Source organism: Dermacentor silvarum, chromosome 2 (assembly GCF_013339745.2).
Source record: "Dermacentor silvarum isolate Dsil-2018 chromosome 2, BIME_Dsil_1.4, whole genome shotgun sequence".
NCBI lineage: Eukaryota > Metazoa > Arthropoda > Arachnida > Ixodida > Ixodidae > Dermacentor > Dermacentor silvarum.
In genome coordinates, this window is record NC_051155.1 from 9,107,678 (window position 1) to 9,127,085 (window position 19,408).

The following is a 19,408-nucleotide window of genomic DNA, read 5'->3' on the forward strand; positions in this document are numbered from 1 at the left end:
ACCCGACGGAACCGTCTTCTTTGTCGTCTGCCCCTGGCAGAATGTGTCCCTCGTAGCAATATATTGAGCAACAGAAAGATGGATTGAGAATTTTTTATGATGGCCTACAATTTTCTGATTGACAATCTTGCTCTGATTAAAATATTTGAGATGTTAATTAGTAACTAATTATGTAATTAGGCAAACAACAAAATATAGTCCATCTTGCTCCGTGTTTATGCCTCCACTAACCCTGTACTGCTTGCATGTACCAGACTCATTAAAACTCTCTATAATGCTAAAGAGATTTTTGCCGAGCTGATGTCAGTGCACGATGACCATCACTAAACAGTAAACTTACCCGCATGAATGCACATTCTTTGTAGTCTTTGTACATCCGTGAGAAAAAGTATACGGACCACAGGGTCGCCGAAAAAGCTGAATTGCTTCGTAATTAACAAGGATAAACTGCAATTGACGAGTATACTAAGAAGTTAACAATGCCAAGTTTGGAGTGCAGTCCTCAATTTCAAGTTGCGTTCACAGGGAGCGGAAAAAATCGGCTTTATCGCGCAACCCCTGGTCCGTATACTTTTGCTCACAGGTGTACATGCCATTTCAAAAATTCCATTACAAAAATTCTCTAAGCAAATGACAGTTTTGGAAGCATGGCATAACACAAGTAATAAAGAAACCTTCATGCAAATAGTTGTGTGTTCAAACTAAAGTATGAGAAAACACTCTGAAATAAATGAAATGCCATGGCGAAAAGTATGGTACAGTGAGAGAGGTAAGCAGATTTAAGAGTTTCATTGTCTGTTGTCATTGCTTTTGCTGTTCATGCATTGCCGTGCTCCATAGGGAAGAATGATGCTCAGACAAAGACTACAGTTCGCAATGAATCGTTATCATGTTTGCCTGGTTCTAATGTGCACCTGCCTTTTATTAATGTTAGCTTGGCCTTCAGCATCAATAACTACACGTGATCGTGACGCCCTGTCTCCTGCATAATGTTTTTCTCGCCTCATATGGAGGCATCATTCATGTAGTCTGCAGAGGCTTCATGAAATCACTGTTGTAGTCAAACTGTCTTTGAAAAAACACATCGTTGTCAGAATGAAGATATGAAACAACGAAATTTTGTTACATTGCAGATATTACTAAAGATGTAAAAACCTACGTATAGCACTGACACAAGTATAACTTTTGACTAATAACAAGGAAGGACTGTGTGTATATGCTATGTGATCATACAATCTGCAGGCCGATCTGAAAAGGACATTTCTGTATGCAAATTGCGCATCTCGGAATTGATAGTGCTAGGGCTCGTGTTTCCTCACCAGCGGCCATTTCTTGCCAAGCCAGACAAAATAAGGAGCTTAGCAAGCATGCATCAGAACCTACTCACCAATAAACTACCTTTTTTTCCCGCTTGGGTTGCCACGTCGCATAACGTCATAATGGAGTTAAATAGAAGCATACAGGCCCGTTTCATAGAGATACTGCAACAATGACTTATAAAATGTGTTGTCCATAATCCATCTTTCATAGTCTTCAGCTTGATCACTGTTCAATTTCACACCTTTAGTTAGCAAATTGTCTTTGTCCGAGGGCACGTCCAAAGTAGATGGCGGGCATCCGCTGCGTATACAATGTTCAGGTCACTCAAGTGCACTAATTTAATGCAAGGCACACACTGCACTTGAGCTGCCCTGCCTTGGGGCAGTGGATTGATGAGCATGGTTGGAATGATAAACAGTCATGACATTTTTGCACAGAAAACAGGTTATCATTACTGCAGCACTCTGCTTTTGTACAGATACCTCAAATTGTGAGTAGTCAATAATGGGACCTGTAGCAGTTAGACCTCGATATTGACACGTGTACTTGTTTATCTTTCTTCGATGACCCCTTTCACTGGCTAACAAATGTTATCGCGCAGCCCAAAACCCGCCTACATGATTTAGAACTTACGAGAATGTTATCGTTGATTCTATGTGTTGTGTATGTCCTCGCCGAACCTTGTATAATTAGATTGCATGCGCGACACAAATTGTGTAGTAGTTTTTAAAAACCACGCGGGCACTAGCGATTACACTGGAACCTTCGACAAGTGATCTCTAAAAGCTGACGCACTTGATCTGCCTAACAGGTCAGGGCTTAGACCAGGGTGTAACAGCTGAAAGCAAGTTTCTTACAGACAAGGTTAATTTGTTCTCTCAAGTGTAAGTGACAGTCTAACGCAACCCCTAAATATTGAAACTTCTCGTTCTCGCGTCGAAACTCAGTAAGGGCTCTGGCTGTGACAAACTTCAATATAACAAAACGCTGCAGGCTATGTATAGGACACACATGCACATATACCTGTTAACAGGCACACAACCACCTATATATGTGGACAACCACTCACAGTCCGGCACATCTTAATTGAGTGTCTAAGGCTTCACCAAGCAAGAATACAGCATTTTAAAGAACTTTACACGCATAATATACCATCTCACCCTGCAATATTTTTATTCCATGACACTAGGTTTAGTGTCAGCAGAGTTTTTAAATACCTTGCCGATGTCCAGTTTTTAAACACTGTGTCATCGTTATCATCAGCCTATATTTATGCCCACTGCAGGACGAAGGCCTCTCCTTGAGATCTCCAATTACCCCTGTCTTGCGCTAGCTGATTCCAACTTGCGCCTGCAAATTTCCTAACTTCATCGCCCCACCTAGTTTTCTGCCGTCCTCGACTGCGCTTTCCTTTCTTGGTATCCATATTGTAACTAATGATCCACCGGTTATCCATCCTACGCATTACATGGCCTGCCCAGTTCCATTTCCCCTCTTAATGTCAACAAGAATATCGGCTATCTCTGTTTGCTCTCTGATCCACACCACTCTCTTCCTGTCTCTTAATGCTATGCGTAACATTTTTTGTTCCATCGCTCTTTGTGCAGTCCATGACTTGTTCTCGAGATTGTTGTTAACCTCCAAGTTCCGGCCCCACATGTTAGCACCAGTAGAATGCAATGATTGTACACTTTTCTTTTCAACGACACTGGTAAGCTCCCAGTCAGGATTTGGCAATGCCTGCCATATGCACTCCAACCCATTTTTATTCTTCTGTAAATTACCTTCTCATGATCAGGGTCCCGTGTGAATAATTGACCTAGATAAACATACTCTTTTACAGACACTAGAGGCTGACTGGCGATCCTGAATTCTTGTTCCCTTGCTGGACTATTCAACATTATCTTTGTCTTCTGCCTATTAATCTTCAACCACCCTCTTGCACTGTTGTAATTCGACCCCATTGTTGCTGAATAGGAAAATGTCATCGCACAACCCGAAGGTTGCCGAGATATTCGCCATTGATGCTCACTCCTAAGCCTTCCCAGTCTAAGAGCTTGAATACATCTTCTGAGCTTGCAGTGAATAACATTGGAGAGATTGTGTCTCCTTGCCTGACCCCTTTCTTGATACGTAACTTTCTACTTTTCTTATGGAGAACCACGGTGTTGTGGAATCCTTGTGGATATTTGCCAAGATACAATGTAGACCACTTATAACATAAGTCACCGGAGTCGCGAATATCCGTACTATAACCAAAGCAACAATTTTCAAGGCCCGCACATATGCAAAACATGTGCACCGAGCCGCCACGCGTATGCAACAGTCGAGGAATGCGGCTAGAACGTTTTCATTCGATTTACAGTGGAATCTCGTTAATTCGAACCAAATCACGCGGAGGCACCTCCGACTGGCATTGACTGGCATTGCTCCAGCACCGCCATAGAGTTAAAGCTTAGGCGAGACCCCTCAATGTCGCGCGCGAACAAACCCCAAAAAAACGCGGCGGACATTTCACCCTCTCTCAAATGGCAAGGGCGCCGGTTCTGCGTTGCGCCGGAACATGCGTGTACGTGTTGACGTCTCAGCCACGCTACCGTAGCCATGCGTAGAAAATGGCAGTGAACCCTTCTTTCTCCTTTATGCTTCCTCTACTTTCTAGTCACGTGTTGACCTTGCACGTTGCGGCTACGGCGCAGAGGGAAGCAGCGGCGCTTTCCCAGGCCGGCCAACGAAACTACCCATGCCGGCAAACGCTCGCTTCCCGATAACGGCAGAAAACGAAACTTCGGGGAGCTGGCGTCGGGCTGGCGCCGGGCCGGCTGTAGCGGCGGTGCGGGCGCGCATGGTGCCAGTCGAAAGTGAGGGAGCTACGAGGGAGGGCGAGGGGAGCCACCGAAGCGGCGGAGTTGCCAAGGCGAAATCCGTTTCCCTGCCGCCCTCCTCCCTCACATTCACCGGTCTCCGCGTGCGCCCTTTGCCATGCCGTGCCGGCGCCGCCCGCTCGCTCGCTCAAGTTTCGTTTACTGCCGTTATCGTGAAGCGAGCGTTGGCAGTTTCGTGGCCCTCGCTCGCTATGCGCGCCGTGATATTTCACGACTCGCACTCAAGATTCTAGTTTCAGCCTCACTGGCTGTTCGTTCGCACCACGTGCCCTTCTCCTCCACTTCGTGTCTCTTTCTTCCTCGAGCACTCCTTGGGGCACCCGTTTGAGGGGAGCGTTCGCCGTACTCCCAGGCAGCCGCACTGTAACCGGTGTTTCGTTTCCCACAACTGCACTATAAGCGATACATGTATACATTGAGTGCTATGGGAAAATTAACGGGAGTCTGAAAAGACCGCACTATATCCTGTCCTGCACTATAGGCGGTTACGTTATAAGTGGTCTATACTGTATTCACGTATGCCTCCTGTACTCCTTGATTATGCAATACCTCTATGACTGCTGGTATCTCTACTGAATCAAATGCCTTTTAATAATCTATGAAAGCCATATAGAAAGGTTGATTGTACTGCGCAGATTTCTCGATTACCTGATTTATGACATGGATGTGATCCATCGCAGAATATCCCTTCCTGAAGCCGGCCTGTTCTGAGGGTTGACTGAAGTCAAGTACTGCCCTGATTCTATTGTAAATTGGTGAATATTTTATACAATACTGAAAGCAAGCTAATGGGTCTGTAATTCTCCCCTCTTATGGATTAGTAAAATGTTGGCGTTCTTCCAGCTCTCTGGTACACTTGAAGTCGTCAGGCATTGCGTATTGATACGGAACAGCCGCCACAGTGTGGCTGCACTGAGGAGAAGGAAGACGACGTGATATAGCATCGCCATTTTGGCCTCCATTAGCTTCCCTGTAAATAAATTGTAAATAGATTGGTCATCAGCTACCCGTAAAATTATTTGGTGGAGGCGGACATTCCCCGTACCCGTCATAGAGCTTTGCAGCGGTCGCAACGGCGCCACTGCAACTTCGCCTCCTGCTGCCGGCACTTCACCTGCGCCAGCTTCTCTGCCTGCAGCCCCGACCTACGTCACCGTTTCCCCCACGAGATCCTAGTGTTTTCACAGTACTCGGCAGTCCTGATGTTGACGACTGGCTCTGCTTATACGAACGCGTCCGCACCAGTCACAGTTGGGATCCGACTATTATGCTTGCCAACATTCTTTTCTACCTCTACGGAGCTCCACGGGCATGATTCCAGACTCACGAAGAGGAGATCTCGAGCTGGGATCTCTTGAAAGAGAAGCTCCGCAACCTTTTTGGCAATCTGTTCGGTCGCCAACTCAATGCCAAGAAGGCCCTTGCCACACGTGTACAGACGTTGACCGAGTCCTACGTGTCGTACATTCTCGACGTCTTGGCCCTTTGGGCCAAGGCTGACCTGAACATGTCGGAGGCCGATCAGGTTAATCACTTCCTCAAAGGCATTGCTGATGCCTTCAATTTACTGGTGTTTGCAAACGTCACCAGCATCTATATGATCCTCAAGGAGTGCTGCCGTCTCGAGCATGCTAAAAGCCGCCAGGTATCCCAGCATATCACGCGACTTCCCAACACAGCTACTACGTCATCCTGTGATGACCTCTTCCACCAGCCTTCGCAATGTGACAACTTAACCCGCATCATTCGTCGTGAGGTCGAAGCAGCACAACCGGTGCCCCGTCATTCCCGTCACCTGATCATTACCCGGCGACGACCTCCTTGATCCAGGCCGTCGTCCGTCAAGAGTTGTCAAGCGTCGAACTGCACTCCGTTCGTTCCGTGTGCTCGGAACCTCTTTCTCTACGCACGTTACCACCCTGCTCTTCTTACTCCTCTTATGGACAGCGCAACCCGTCCGAATGGCGAACCGTGGATGACAAGGCGATCTGTTTTAACTGCCGATGCATTCGACATATCGCTCGCCACTGCCGCTGGACTTCTCCGACGCGCTATTCTTTTGATTACCACCCTCGTCCCTCTAGCGCGCCCTTTTCCTTCGCTCCTTCTATGCCCGACCCATCATCTGACCCTGAGACACCTCTGACATGACCCCGTTACTCCTGCTCGCCTTCTCCCTCTCGCCGTCAATCTTGTTCGCCCCCGTCACGCCGTGCTCCTTCTCTCACCTACTCGCAGCAACCCCGACCAGAAAACTAGACAGTGCAGCTTCTGAGGTGAAGCTTCATTGATGACATTGGCACGAAATCGTCGCTTCACCTTACCCACGAACAAGAATCTTTTGGGCGTTCTCGTCGACAATGTTCCTGTGTGTGCATTGATTGACACCGGGGCGCGTGTGTCCTTTATGAGTGCTGCTCTTCGTCGTAGGCTCAAGAAAGTTCTGACGCTAGCCCCGAACTGAGCTGGACAAGTCGCCGAAGGAGGGACTGTCGCTATTGTTGGCATGTGCTCTGCCCGACTCACTATTGCTTAGAGACACACCGTCGTTCTATTGACCCTCATCGAGCATTGCCCTCATGAACTCATTCTCGGTCTGTATTTCCTTGCCACTCATTCTGCCCTCATTGACTGTTCGGCCGGCTCACTTCGCCTTGACTTGCCTCTTCTTGCCGACCCTGTGGACCCGCCTCCAAGCCATTTGAGCTGCATGGATTTTATTCGCCTACCGCCTCAATCTGTGACACACGTCAACTTGTTTTCCTCACCAGCTGTACCTGACAGCCATTACATTGTCGCACCTATTCCTCCTGTTATGCTTAGACATGGTGTTACCGTGCCGAACCCTGTGCTGACAATTATTGGCAACACTGCCTTCCCCTTGTCAATTTAGTGCTAACCGCGCAAGTCCTGCCTCAGGGGATCTCATTGGCTATACTTAGCTCTCTCCAGGATGAGGTCGAGCCATTCACAGTCGAAGATTGTTGCAGCTCGACCCATAGAATGACGTCGAGATTGAGATGGTTTCCTCTGACCTTACACCTGCTCAAGCTGAAGCCCTCTGCCGCGTTCTTGAAGGCTATCGCGAAATTTTTTACTTTGACAATCGACCCTTAGATCAAACGTCCATCATGATCCATCGCATAAATACTGGCGATGCGAACCCTATTCACCGACGTCCATATCATCTCTGCGTCAGAACGAGCTGTTATCCAACAGGAAGTAAAAAAGATGCTTGAAAAGGACATTATCGAGCCTTCCTGTAGTCCCAGGGCTTCTCCCGTCGTACTTGTCAAAAAGAAAGATGGAACGTGGAGCTTTTGTGTAGATTATCGACACCTGAACAAAATCCTAAAAAAAAGACGTTTACCCTTTGCCACGTATTGATGACACTCTAGACTGCCTGTATGGTGCCACCTATTTTCCTTCTATCAACTTACGGTCCGGCTACTGGCAGATATCCGTCGACGACATGGACCGAGAGAAGACTGCATTTGTTACCCCTGACAGTCTTTATCAGTTCAAGGTAATGCCCTTCAGTCTCTGTAATGCGCCCGCCACCTTCGAACGAATGACTTTCTTCAGGGGTTCAAGTGGTCCACATGTTAGTGCTATCTGGACGACATCATCGTTTATTCACCCACATTCAACACGCCTCTAGACCATCTTTCAGCAATTCTTGATGTGTTCCGCTGGGCCGGTCTCCAGTTGAACTTGTCAAAATGTCACTTCGCTCGCCGCCAAATCACCGTCCTTGGACACCTTGTGGATGCCAGAGGCGTGCAACCTAATCCGAACAAAATTCGTGCCGTTGCGAACTTTCCTGTTCCGAAGTCTACCAAAGACGTTCGTAGTTTCGTAGGGCTGTGCTCGTTTTTCCGACGCTTTGTAAAGGATTTTGCGACCATTTCGCGTCCCCTTACCGACCTCTTGAAGAAAGACATCCCGTTTTCTTGGGGTCCTGACCATGCCGCATGTTTTTCGCAGCTCCTTACCACGCCTCCAATCCTGGCCCTCTTTGACCCGTCTGCCTCAACGGAAGTTTGAACTGTTGTCAGTGGTCACGGCATAGGAGGAGTGCTAGTACAACGCCAGTGTGGACATGATTGCGTTATAGCCTATGCCAGCCGACTTCTACCGCCCGCCGAGCGCAATTGTTCAATCACAGAGTGCGAGTGCGCTCTGTGATTAAATAATTGCACTCTTGTGTGGGCTGTTGCAAAGTTTCGTCCCTACTTGTACGGACGCCCATTCTGTGTCATCACTCATCACCACGCTCTCTGCTGACTATCCTCGCTCAGGGACCCCCACTGGAGGACTCGCTCGCTGGGCTTTACGTCTGCAAGAATATACCTTCTCCGTGGTATATAAGACAGGACGCTTGCACAAAGCTGCAGATTGTTTGTCCCGCTACCCCGTCGATGAAACGGCTGATGCGGACGCCATCGCTTCCATTTTCTCTGCGTCAAATTGGCAACGAGCAACGCTGTGATCCTTCGTCACGAGCCCTCATCGACCGTTTGGAGTCAACACCTGGTGACGCCTCTCTCCGGATGTTTCTCCTCAAGGAGGGGAGATTATACCGCCGCAATTTCGATCCCCACGGCCCTGACCTCCTGCTCATCATTCCATCACACCTGCCAACTTCACGACGCTCCCTAGGCTGGGCACTTGGGCATCTCGTGCACATACGACCGTGTATGCCGTCACTTCTTTTGGCCAGGTCTCGCTCGCTCCGTGTGGCATTACGTTTCCGCTTGTGAGCCCTGTCAGTGCCGGAAGAAGTCCTCCACGCTTTCCGCTGGATGTCTCCAGCCTATCAACATCCCGTTCGAACCCTTTTCCCGCGTTGGTCTAGACCTTTTTGGGCCGCTTCCTCTCTCAGACTCCGGAAATAAATGAGTCGCCGTCACTCCTGATTACACTAGGCGGTACGCACTCGCAAGGGCCCTCCCGACAAGTTGTGCTACTGATGTCGCCGACTTTCTTCTCTACAACATCATTTTAGTGCACGGTGCTCCACTCCAATTACTCACTGACCGTGGCCGTAGCTTTCTCTCGGCAGTGTAGAGGACATCGTCCGCTCCTGCTCGACAAAGCACAAGTTCAGCACGTCCTACCACCCACAGACCAACGGCCTCACCGAGCGCCTCAACCGGACCATCACCGACATGCTTTCGAAGTACGTTGCGGCCGACCACCACGACTGGGATCTTCATTTACCACATGTGACGTTCGTGTATAATTCCTCGCGTCACGACACCGCCGGTTATTCACCATTCTATCTCATATATGGTCAAGAACCCGTCTTGCCCTTGGACACTTTGCTGGCCTCGCCTGCACGTTCAGCCACTGAATACGCCCGTGACGCGATCGCACACGCCGACCACGCACGCCAGCTCCCCTGCACCCGTCTCCAGGCCTCACAGGAGCATCAGAGACGCCTCTTCGATTGCCACCATTGTAACGTGTACTTTTCTCCGGGTTCTCTGGTGCTGCTCTGGTCACCCATCCGCCATGTGGGCCTTTTCGAAAAGCTGCTGTCGCATACACTGGCCCATACCATGTGGTCCATCCCCGCCAACCTCTCAGCATCATCGTCAGCTGCAAGTGACATCATTCACGTGGCGAGACTAAAGCCATACCACACGCCTTTCACCGCGGATGTGTAGCTTAAGCACTGGGTAGGTGCTTCTTCTGCCGGGGGTGATGATACGGAACAGCCGCCACAGTGTGGCTGCACTGAGGAAGACGACGGGTGCCCGCTTGATATAGCGTCGCCATTTTGACCTCCATTAGCCTTCCCTGTAAATAGCCTTGAGAATCAGCTACACGTAACAGTACAAAGAGCCACGAGCTTTTGAAGCATGATATCACCTCCATTTTTGATTAAATCGACTGTTATTCCATCTTCTCCAGCAGCTTTTCCCCTGGTCATGTCTTGTAAAGTGCTTCTAACTTCATCGCTAGTTATAGAAGGAGCCTCTGTATGCTGTTCATCACTATTTGGGTGATACTTGGCTGCTCTGGGCACTGTACAGGTCAGTATAGAATTCTTCCGCTGCTTTTACTATGTCATCGAGATTGCTGATGTTACCCTGCTTATCTTTCAGTGCATACATCTTACCTTGTCCTATGCAAAGTTTTCTTCTCACCGATTTCATGCTGCATCCATATTTTACTGCTTCCTCAATCTTTTCCATGTTATAATTTCGAACATCCCTTACTTTCTGCTTGTTGATCAGTTTTGACAGTTCAGCGAATTCTATCTGATCTCTTGAGTTTGACACTTTCATACTTTGTCGTTTCTTTATTAGGTCCTTTGTTACTTGGGAGAGCTTACCTACTGGCTGCCTTGGTGCCTTACCTCCCACTTCAATTGCTGCTTCTGAGATCAGCCTAGTTACGGTTTCATTCATTACCTCTATGTTATCTTCATCTTCCTGTTCTAAAGCTGCATATTTGTTTGCGAGCACCAGCCTGAATTCGTCTGCTTTTACCCTTATTGCCTCTAGGTTGGCTTGTTTCCTCTTGACTAATTTCACTCTTTCTCTCTTCAAATTGAGAGAAATCCTAGACCTCACTAACCTATGGTCACTGCACTTTACCCTACCTAGCACTTCTACATCCTGCACAATGCTGGGATCGGCAGAGAGTATGAAATCTATATCATTCCTTGTTTCTCCATTAGGGCTTTTCCAGGTCCACTTCTTGCCACGCTTCCTGAAGAAGGTATCCATTATTCGGAGCATATTCCTTTCCACGAATTCTACCAACATCTCTCCTCTAGCGTTCCTAGAGTTGATGCCGTAGTTGCCAATTGCTTGCTCACCAGCCTGCTTTTTTGAAGTCGCCCATGACTACAGTATACTGAGTTTGCACCTTTCTCATCGCTAATTCAACATCTTCGTAAAACTGTTCTATTTCTTCATCATCGCGACTGCAGGTTGGGGCATAGGCTTGCACTACGTTCATTCTATACCTCGGTGACTCTATCGGCAACTGTACTTATTGCATAAAAGGTCAAATTTCAGTATACTGAAATTTCGATATAATGAAACAAATTACCGATTTACTGACTAGGTTATATTGAGGTTTAACTGTATTTCAATATCTGCCATACTTCTCTGTGCATGTACCTATCATCACAATTTTTCCCCCGGACACGCATAACACATTACCTTTGTTCTCGTGATATCCTGTGTCGATGCCTTATGCTGCATTTGCCTGACTTGGTGTTTGCATTTTGGCTTAGCTTGTGAATGTTGTCGTGCATCAACATTGCAGGAGATTGCACATTCCAAGGGATTGAATACTTCTTAATATTCCACTATTTGAACACCACTAGCGTCTTGTTGCCTTGCCATCTTTATTCCATTGTTGACCAGAAATAATTTCAGTTAATCTCTTTATTTTTAAAAGACTATGAATCAGGATGTTCAGCTAAGTTTAGCTAAATATGGCACCTAATATGATGGATTTTCCTGCAGCCCATGTACACTACTCAGTTTCATACATAGCAGGCAACACTGCACAAGATACACAAGCAGTTTGGTCACTCGCTCCTCGTAGTTTGTGATGCAGTTGCTCTTTATCTGCAATGTTTTATGTGTAGTAATTATTTTATATATTACTACAACTTATGGACGCAGGTTTACATTAAATTATGTGTTACTTGTGCATATAAGTGCCTATTGACCCTTCTTCCGGCGCTCCCGTGGGCACTGCCATGTTTGATAACGTGGCGACGTGTCCATTGCTTGCCTCAGCTGCCTCCGTGTTTACATGCAAGCGCGTGACGCCGTTTCGGCGCAGCAAACGAGCTCCCTTTTGACGCATATCATAACGGTGACTTTGTGGACAACACGAAGCTTTGACCACAGCTTTAGAGGGCATATAAGTGCTTTCAGAGTTCATTACTGTGGTAACTGACACCACCAGGGGGCGCGCGATGTACAATAAAAAGCAGAGTGCATGACCTGTGCGGTCAGTATGCCTACGCCCCTCACAGTGGCTATTGTGTCTTCATTGCCGTGCGCTATGGCCGCGGGTCTGGTCACCACAACTGGCGACGAGGGTGGGATGCTTCAAGTAAACGACAACGGTGACGCAAGAACAAGCATGCCGGTCATCGGAAAGATAGACGAGTTCAATGCGGACACTGCGGACTGGACCGAGTACCGAGAGCGGGTGGAACTATTCCTAACGGTGAACGACGTTCCAGACGGTAAGAAGATGACCGTATTTCTAACGTGTTGCGGGGCCGCGACGTATTCCTTGCTGCGAAGCCTACTGGCCCCTGAGAAACCTGCCGCAGTGAACTTGGCGGCAATTTTTGAAGCCCTCAACAACCACTTCGCGCCAAAGGTGTCGGAAGTGGTAGCAAGTTTCAAGTTCTTCTCTCGACATAGGCGGGACGGAGAGACGGTGAACGAGTACGTCGCATCGTTAAAGCGACTGGCCGACGACTGCAAATTTGAGTCATTCCACGACTGCATGCTACGAGATCAAATCGTCAGTGGAATTGACGATGTGACAATGCAAACGCGGTTACTGGAAACAGCTGATTTAAACCTGGAAACCGCAATGAGTATGGTACGGGCCATCGAGGCTGCTCGCAAGGATTCCCATACGCTAAGCGCTCACCCAACGCTACAGTCGGAGCCAGCCCAATGGACAGTCGAAACTGCCATGGTGGCAACAAACGTAGTGCACCCTGGCCGTCGCGAACGCGGGTGTTTCCGCTGCGGCGGTACCCGTCAAGCGCGCCAGTGCCAACACGTCAACTCAGTTTGCTACAAATGCGGGCGGCAAGGGCATCTGGCAAAAGTGTGCAAAAGTGATAGCGAGCTAGTAAACAGACAGACGCGGCGCGCAGATTCTAGGCGCGTGAACACCGTGGATGAAGTGCTTGGGGCAACCGGAGCGAGTGAAACGCCGGAAGCGTACGACCTTTGGGCACTTCAGGCGGCCGGGCCGGCGCCTATGCACATTGCGGTTATCATTAATGGCGTGCCACTAGAGATGGAACTTGATACGGGCGCCAGTGTCTCAACCATAAGTGAAACAAAGTTCATGCAACTGTTCCCATCGGCCGCCTTAGAACGATCCGACGTACAGCTGAGGAGTTTTTGCGGAGACATGCGACCAGTCGCCGGGAAGTTTGCGGCCGCTGTAAAGCTTGGGGAGGAGGAGAGACAGCTACCTCTGTTTGTGGTAAAGGGGCAGTGCCCAACATTGTTTGGTAGGAGCTGGATGAAGGAATTCCAGTTGGGAATCAGCAAGCCGGAATTTATTTTGTCCGTGTCGTCTGCAGAAGAAGCTGTGGACCGTTTTCGAGAGGTGTTTTCAGATGGTTGAGGCACGTTCCGTGGAGTTAAGGCTCGCATCTTGGTGCCGCCAGACGCCAAACCCAGATTCTTTAAGCCCCGGCGGATGCCCTTTGCTTTGAAAGACAAGTTTGAGGAGTCGTTGCAGAGACTGCTCCACCAAGGCGTGGTCCACCCAGTGAAGACTGCCAGATGGGCAGCACCTGTTGTTCCAGTGCTAAAACAAGATGGGCAGTTGCGTATATGCGGCGATTTCAAGTTGACCATAAATCCCATAGCACTTGTGGAAACGTATCTGGTGCCACGCATAGAGGAATTGTTCACAAAGCTCCAGGGAGGAGTAAGGTTCACAAAGCTAGACCTAAAGGATGCCTACCAGCAGATCGAGCTGGAAGAACAGTCACAAGAGTTCGTCACTGTCAATACCCCCAAGGGCTTGTTTCAATACACGAGACTGCCATTCGGGGTTGCTTCCGCCCCGGCTATATTTCAACGAGAAATGGAAAACCTCCTGGGAGGTCTTGATCATGTCGCAGTTTACTTCGATGACATCTTGGTAACAAGCGCTAATGACGATGAACATTGGGCAAACGTCTGCAAGGTACTGGAGCGCTTGCAAGAGGTGGGCTTGAAGCTGAAACTTGCAAAATGCAAGTTTTTGTTACCTAAGGTCCAGTACGTGGGCCACATAATAAGTGCTGCCGGGCTACATCCAGATCCCGCCAAGACTGAAGCAGTAGGGAATGCTCCCAAACCTCGAGATGTAAAAGAGTTGCAAAGCTATTTGGGTTTGGTGAACTTCTATAGAATGTTTCTCCCCAACCTGTCAGATGTACTGCAGCCATTGAACAGCTTGCTTACCACTGGAGCAAAGTGGCGCTGGACGGCAGTTGAGCAATGTGCATTCATTAAAACCAAGGAGCTGCTCGCATCCGCCCGTGTCTTGGCCCATTATGACCCCTCCAAACCTACGGTGTTGATCACTGATGCTTCCCCTCATGGCCTGGAGGCAGTCCTGGCACAGAGAGAGCCTACTGGAGAAGAGCGACCGATAGCTTTTGCATCAAGAAGCCTCACGGCCGCTGAGAAGAATTACAGTCAGTTGGATAAAGAGGCACTTGGTCTAGTGTTTGGTGTCACAAAGTTCAGGCAGTATCTCTGGGGGCGGAAATTTGAAGCGGCTACCGACCACAAGCCCTTGTTGGGCCTGTTAGGTGCTGGAAGGCCTATTCCGGAAACATGCTCGCCGAGGCTTCTTCGCGAGGCTTCTTCGCCGGGGTACAGCTACATTTTGAGCTATAGACCTGGAGGCCTGATAGCCCATGCAGATGGGTTGAGTAGACTCCCCTTCCCAACAACTGATTGCTCTCCAGGGGCGCCTGCAGAGGTGTTCATGCTTGAAGGTGTCTATCCCCATGTCCTTTCATCAAAGGTGGTTGCAGAAGCCACTGCAAGAGATCCGCTGTTGTCAAGAATGCTACAGGATTTATGGTCGGGCCATGTTCAAGACTTGTCATCAGAGGAGGGGGGGCCATACGTGTCCCGATTCAATGAGTTGAGTGTGCATCAGAACTGTGTGCTCTGGGGAAACCGTGTTGTGGTACCTTCCAGCCTTCAAAGGGAAGTCCTCAAGTTGCTACACGAGAGCCACCCTGGGGTCACGAAAATGAAAGCCATCGCTCGAAGTCATTTGTGGTGGCCGTCGTTAGACAGCGACATCGTAACCACGGTTCAAGAGTGCTCCGCTTGCCAACAACAGCAGAGACCATTGAGACCAGTGCCTATGATGCCGTGGCCGTTCCCAGACAGGGCCTGGTCTAGGATCCACGTGGACTATGCGGGACCTTACTGGAATTCCTATTTTTTTATTGCAATTGATGCATTCTCAAAATGGATTGAAGTTTTTCCCGTTTCGTCACCCTCAGCGGAATGTACAATTGCGTGCATGCGGGTCATGTTTGCGAATCAAGGCCTCCCAGACATGGTGGTATCGGACAATGGACCCGCATTCGCGAGTGAAGCGTACGAGACATTTTTGAAGAAGAACGGCGTGAAGAGGATGCTAGTACCGCCCTATCACCCTGCTTCTAATGGTGCAGCGGAGAGAGCCGTTCAAACTATAAAAGTAAAATTACAGAAAGTTGGTCCAGGGGACCTTCATGCACAAATTTCACAAATACTGTTATCATACAGGTCGATACCCCACGAGGTCACCGGGTGTTGCCCATCCGAGCTGTTGATGGGACGGAGGCTCAGGACTGCATTGGATCTGCTGCGGCCGGACCTGAGGAAAACAGTCATCCAAAAACAACTCGCTCAGAAGATGGAGTACGATCAAAGAGCGAAACCGAGGGTGCCAGCACAACCAGGAGACAGAGTATTCACCAGGAATTTTCGGCCAGGTCCGAGCTGGATTCCTGCTGTAGTCACCAGGCAACACAATTCACAGGTGGAGCTACAATTGGAGGATGGGCGACAATGGACCCGGCATCTCGACCATGTAAGGCCACAGTCGATGCCCGACCAGCACAACCGTCGGTGCTCCAGCCCCTCTACCGCACGCTCGGAACCACAGTTGACCGAAGGTCCAACTGACAGTGGGTTACCCGAAGCATCGACAAGCTTGGAGGGTGAACTGCTACCATCTGGCAAGCCCCCTCAACTGGAGGCCAGTGACACCACATCAACACGCACCGATTGCTCCCCGCCTCCTTCCACACCTCTGCTTCGTCGGAGCACTAGGGAACGCCGTCCGGTGTTGCAGTTTTCTCCTTGAACTGTAAATACTTATATGCTGTTAATCTATTGTGTTAAGGGGGGAGGAAGTGTGGTAACTGACACCACCAGGGGGCGCGCGATGTACAATAAAAAGCAGAGTGCATGACCTGTGCGGTCAGTATGCCTACGCCCCTCACAGTGGCTATTGTGTCTTCATTGCCGTGCGCTATGGCCGCGGGTCCGGTCACCACAATTACGTCTTGTCCAAACAGTGCAAGCAGCGTATACGGTGCTTGTAAAAGCGAGGCTAGAAATGTATTCCAAGCTGTCCAAACTTTCCACTTATGAATTAAATCAGGATCACTGTGCTCGCTCTTTATTGGGCAAACATTTTGAAGCAGCGGCTTGTCATGTTTCTTACTCACTCAGTAATGTTCCTTGGTACGAGCATTATTGGATTGTTTATTTTTAAGCTAATCGTTCGCAGGTATGCTCTGCTGCGATAGATTTGTTCTTGCGCCACACAAAGCTTGGAATGTAACTGTTCAGCACCTTGTAGTAGCTTGTAGCAAAGACATATTATCGCTAATCCGTTGCTTGCTCTGTGGACCGTCACGAAACGTTCAGCTTGCAACATTCGCGTCTTGTCGGTTTAGTCGCCGTCGCTCGTGCTTCGGCACATAGATTCAAGTGTGTGCCCATTCACTTATTACTGATACGTTAGCAATAGGGTAGGTGTAAATTTGCGCGCGAGTATAGGGTAGATGTGTGTGAATAACCTGAGAGAAACTTACTATGCCAGTAAGTGGCGTTACTTCCTTTTGTAATGAGCGGTACTTACTCTTAAGTGCCGACGTTGTAGAGTTGAAGTCCTTTCTTTGGAGGTTAGCTATACAGCGCTGGCGGATGAATTGTCTTTTTTTATCATCGAGGCAAGCCGTGCATCCCAAAGAGCCGGCAACGCAGGCAGTCCTTATGTAGCAGCGTCGACACAGGTTGGTTCCATTCCTTAATATGTGCCCCGCAGGGGCGTCTGCGTCAGCAGGCGTTTGGTGAGTTGCGCCACCACGTACCCGAGCACACGAGGGTTGGACCCTCCTGCGTGTAGCCGTGCGCGGCTTAGCCGTGTCCGGGGAAAAGAGGATCCTGGGGGTTGAGCCGATGCCGGGTGCTCGAACCTTTATGGCCCCTCGGCTGCGGCAACACACCTCTTTGGCCTCCGCTTCGCGTAGACGGCACCCCTGGGCTGACCCACCCGGGGGAAATCGGTGGTCGCCTTTTCCTATCCCCCTCTCTGCCCTTTTTCTTTCCTATCTCCTTTCTTTACTGTCCTGTCTCCTATTCTCTTCTGTTACTTCCACGTTTTCATAGGCGGCTCGGGTTAACCTTGTGTATGTGCCCTCTCTTGGGTATCTTATATTGGGTTATAGCAGCAATGCACGGCTGGCGTCTGCAGCCTTACACCTTAAGTGCTGCAGCGTCCCCTAGTTGGGCTCCGTGGTGGGTGGCCGCCATTGCCGCCGAAATAAACCGAACTAATATGGGAACACCTGCATTTCCCCGTCTACTTGATCGTCACCCTCACAAGAGGGGGCGCACCGATGAAATATTAAACCTATTCAGACCGAAAGAAATTTTTCCCCGATTCCAAGTTGTGCACAGTGAGAAAACTGAAAAACCAGCTCGAACCGTATCCCCTTTTCTTGTTGCGAAAGGCTTGACTGACGCCCTTGGCCCAGGTTACAAGGTCACCAAAATGGCGAGCGGGGACCTCCTGCTTGAGATCCGTGACAAAGCGCAGCACAATAAATTGAACAAGCTTGTGGCATTTGGAGACATACCTGTTACCGTCTCACCTCATCGGTCTATGAACACAGCACGTGGAGTAGTGTCTGATGCAGATCTAATCGACTTGTCCGAAACCAAACTATTGGAAGGCTGGAAAGAACAAAACGTAACAAACGTACAGCGCATCATTATCAGAAGAGAAAATAAGGAAATTCCCACTAAACACCTGATCCTGACTTTTGCCACTTGCGATCTGCCACAAACCATAGAAACCGGATACACAAAGTTAGCTGTCAGGCCATACATCCCCAATCCCAGAAGATGCTTCCAATGTCAAAGATTTGGCCACGGCTCGCAGAGCTGCCGTGGTAGACTCACGTGTGCGAAATGTGGAACCCAAGGTCATTCCTCAGACAACTGTGAAGCGACACCTCACTGTGTAAACTGTGATGGTGAGCATCCAGCTTACTCCCGGTCTTGTCCGAACTGGAAAAAAGAAAAAGATATTATCACTCTCAAAGTTCGTGAGAACATCTCCTTCAAGGAAGTACGTAAAAGGTGCTTGCCATTCCACAACACAACATATGCCGAGGCGACGCGTCAAGGGGCAACGTCGCACCGGCTTCTGCCACCTGCCCGGCCCGCGCGCAGCGAGCCGCCGGCTGTGGCAGCCGCCCCTATGGGGGGAGCAGCCAAGGCTGCCTTGCCATCACCGAACTTGGCCACACCAGTGGCCCCTGCTAGCTCTGGCAGCAGCCAGGATAGCACGGAGGCTAAGGAGGTACCGTCAACCTCCGCACTGGTGGGGACAAAGGCTTCGCCTTCCAAGGCGAAGCCAAACCGACGTACACATCGCTCGCTAGAGCGAGTGTCCAACACCTCCCAAGAGGCAATGGACACAACTCCTTCTCAGACGGCACACGGAGCGCCTAGGGAGAGACGACACTCCCAAGAACGCTCCAAAAAAGATAAAACACCAGTTACAGCGCCTGGAAAAGGCTCTGTAAAATAGGCTGTACACATCCCTTGAGACACACAGCACCTTTTATTTTCCTCCAACATGAACACACTATTGCAGTGGAATGTTAGGGGACTAATACACAACCTAGACGACATCCAAGAACTTATCAATAAATTTAATCCAAAGGTGCTGTGTGTTCAAGAAACACACCTAAACTCCAAGGACACCAACTTCCTACGTCAGAATATTGTTTTCCGAAAAGATCGCGAGGATTCTGCCGCATCATCTGGTGGTGTGGCCATCATACTCGACAGAAGTGTAGCCTGTCAGCAACTTCCACTCAATACGGCACTTGAGGCGGTAGCCGTTCGTGCTGTACTTCTGGGTAAACTCGTAACCATTTGCTC

The 19,408-nt window shown here is 49.3% G+C and overlaps 1 protein-coding gene across 5 annotated transcripts in view; it reads left to right on the forward strand.

Moving 5' to 3' along the window:
• Positions 1–19,408, forward strand: part of LOC119441305 (serine/threonine-protein kinase greatwall) — a 273,862-nt gene that overhangs the window by 242,573 nt on the left and 11,881 nt on the right. The window lies entirely within an intron of this gene.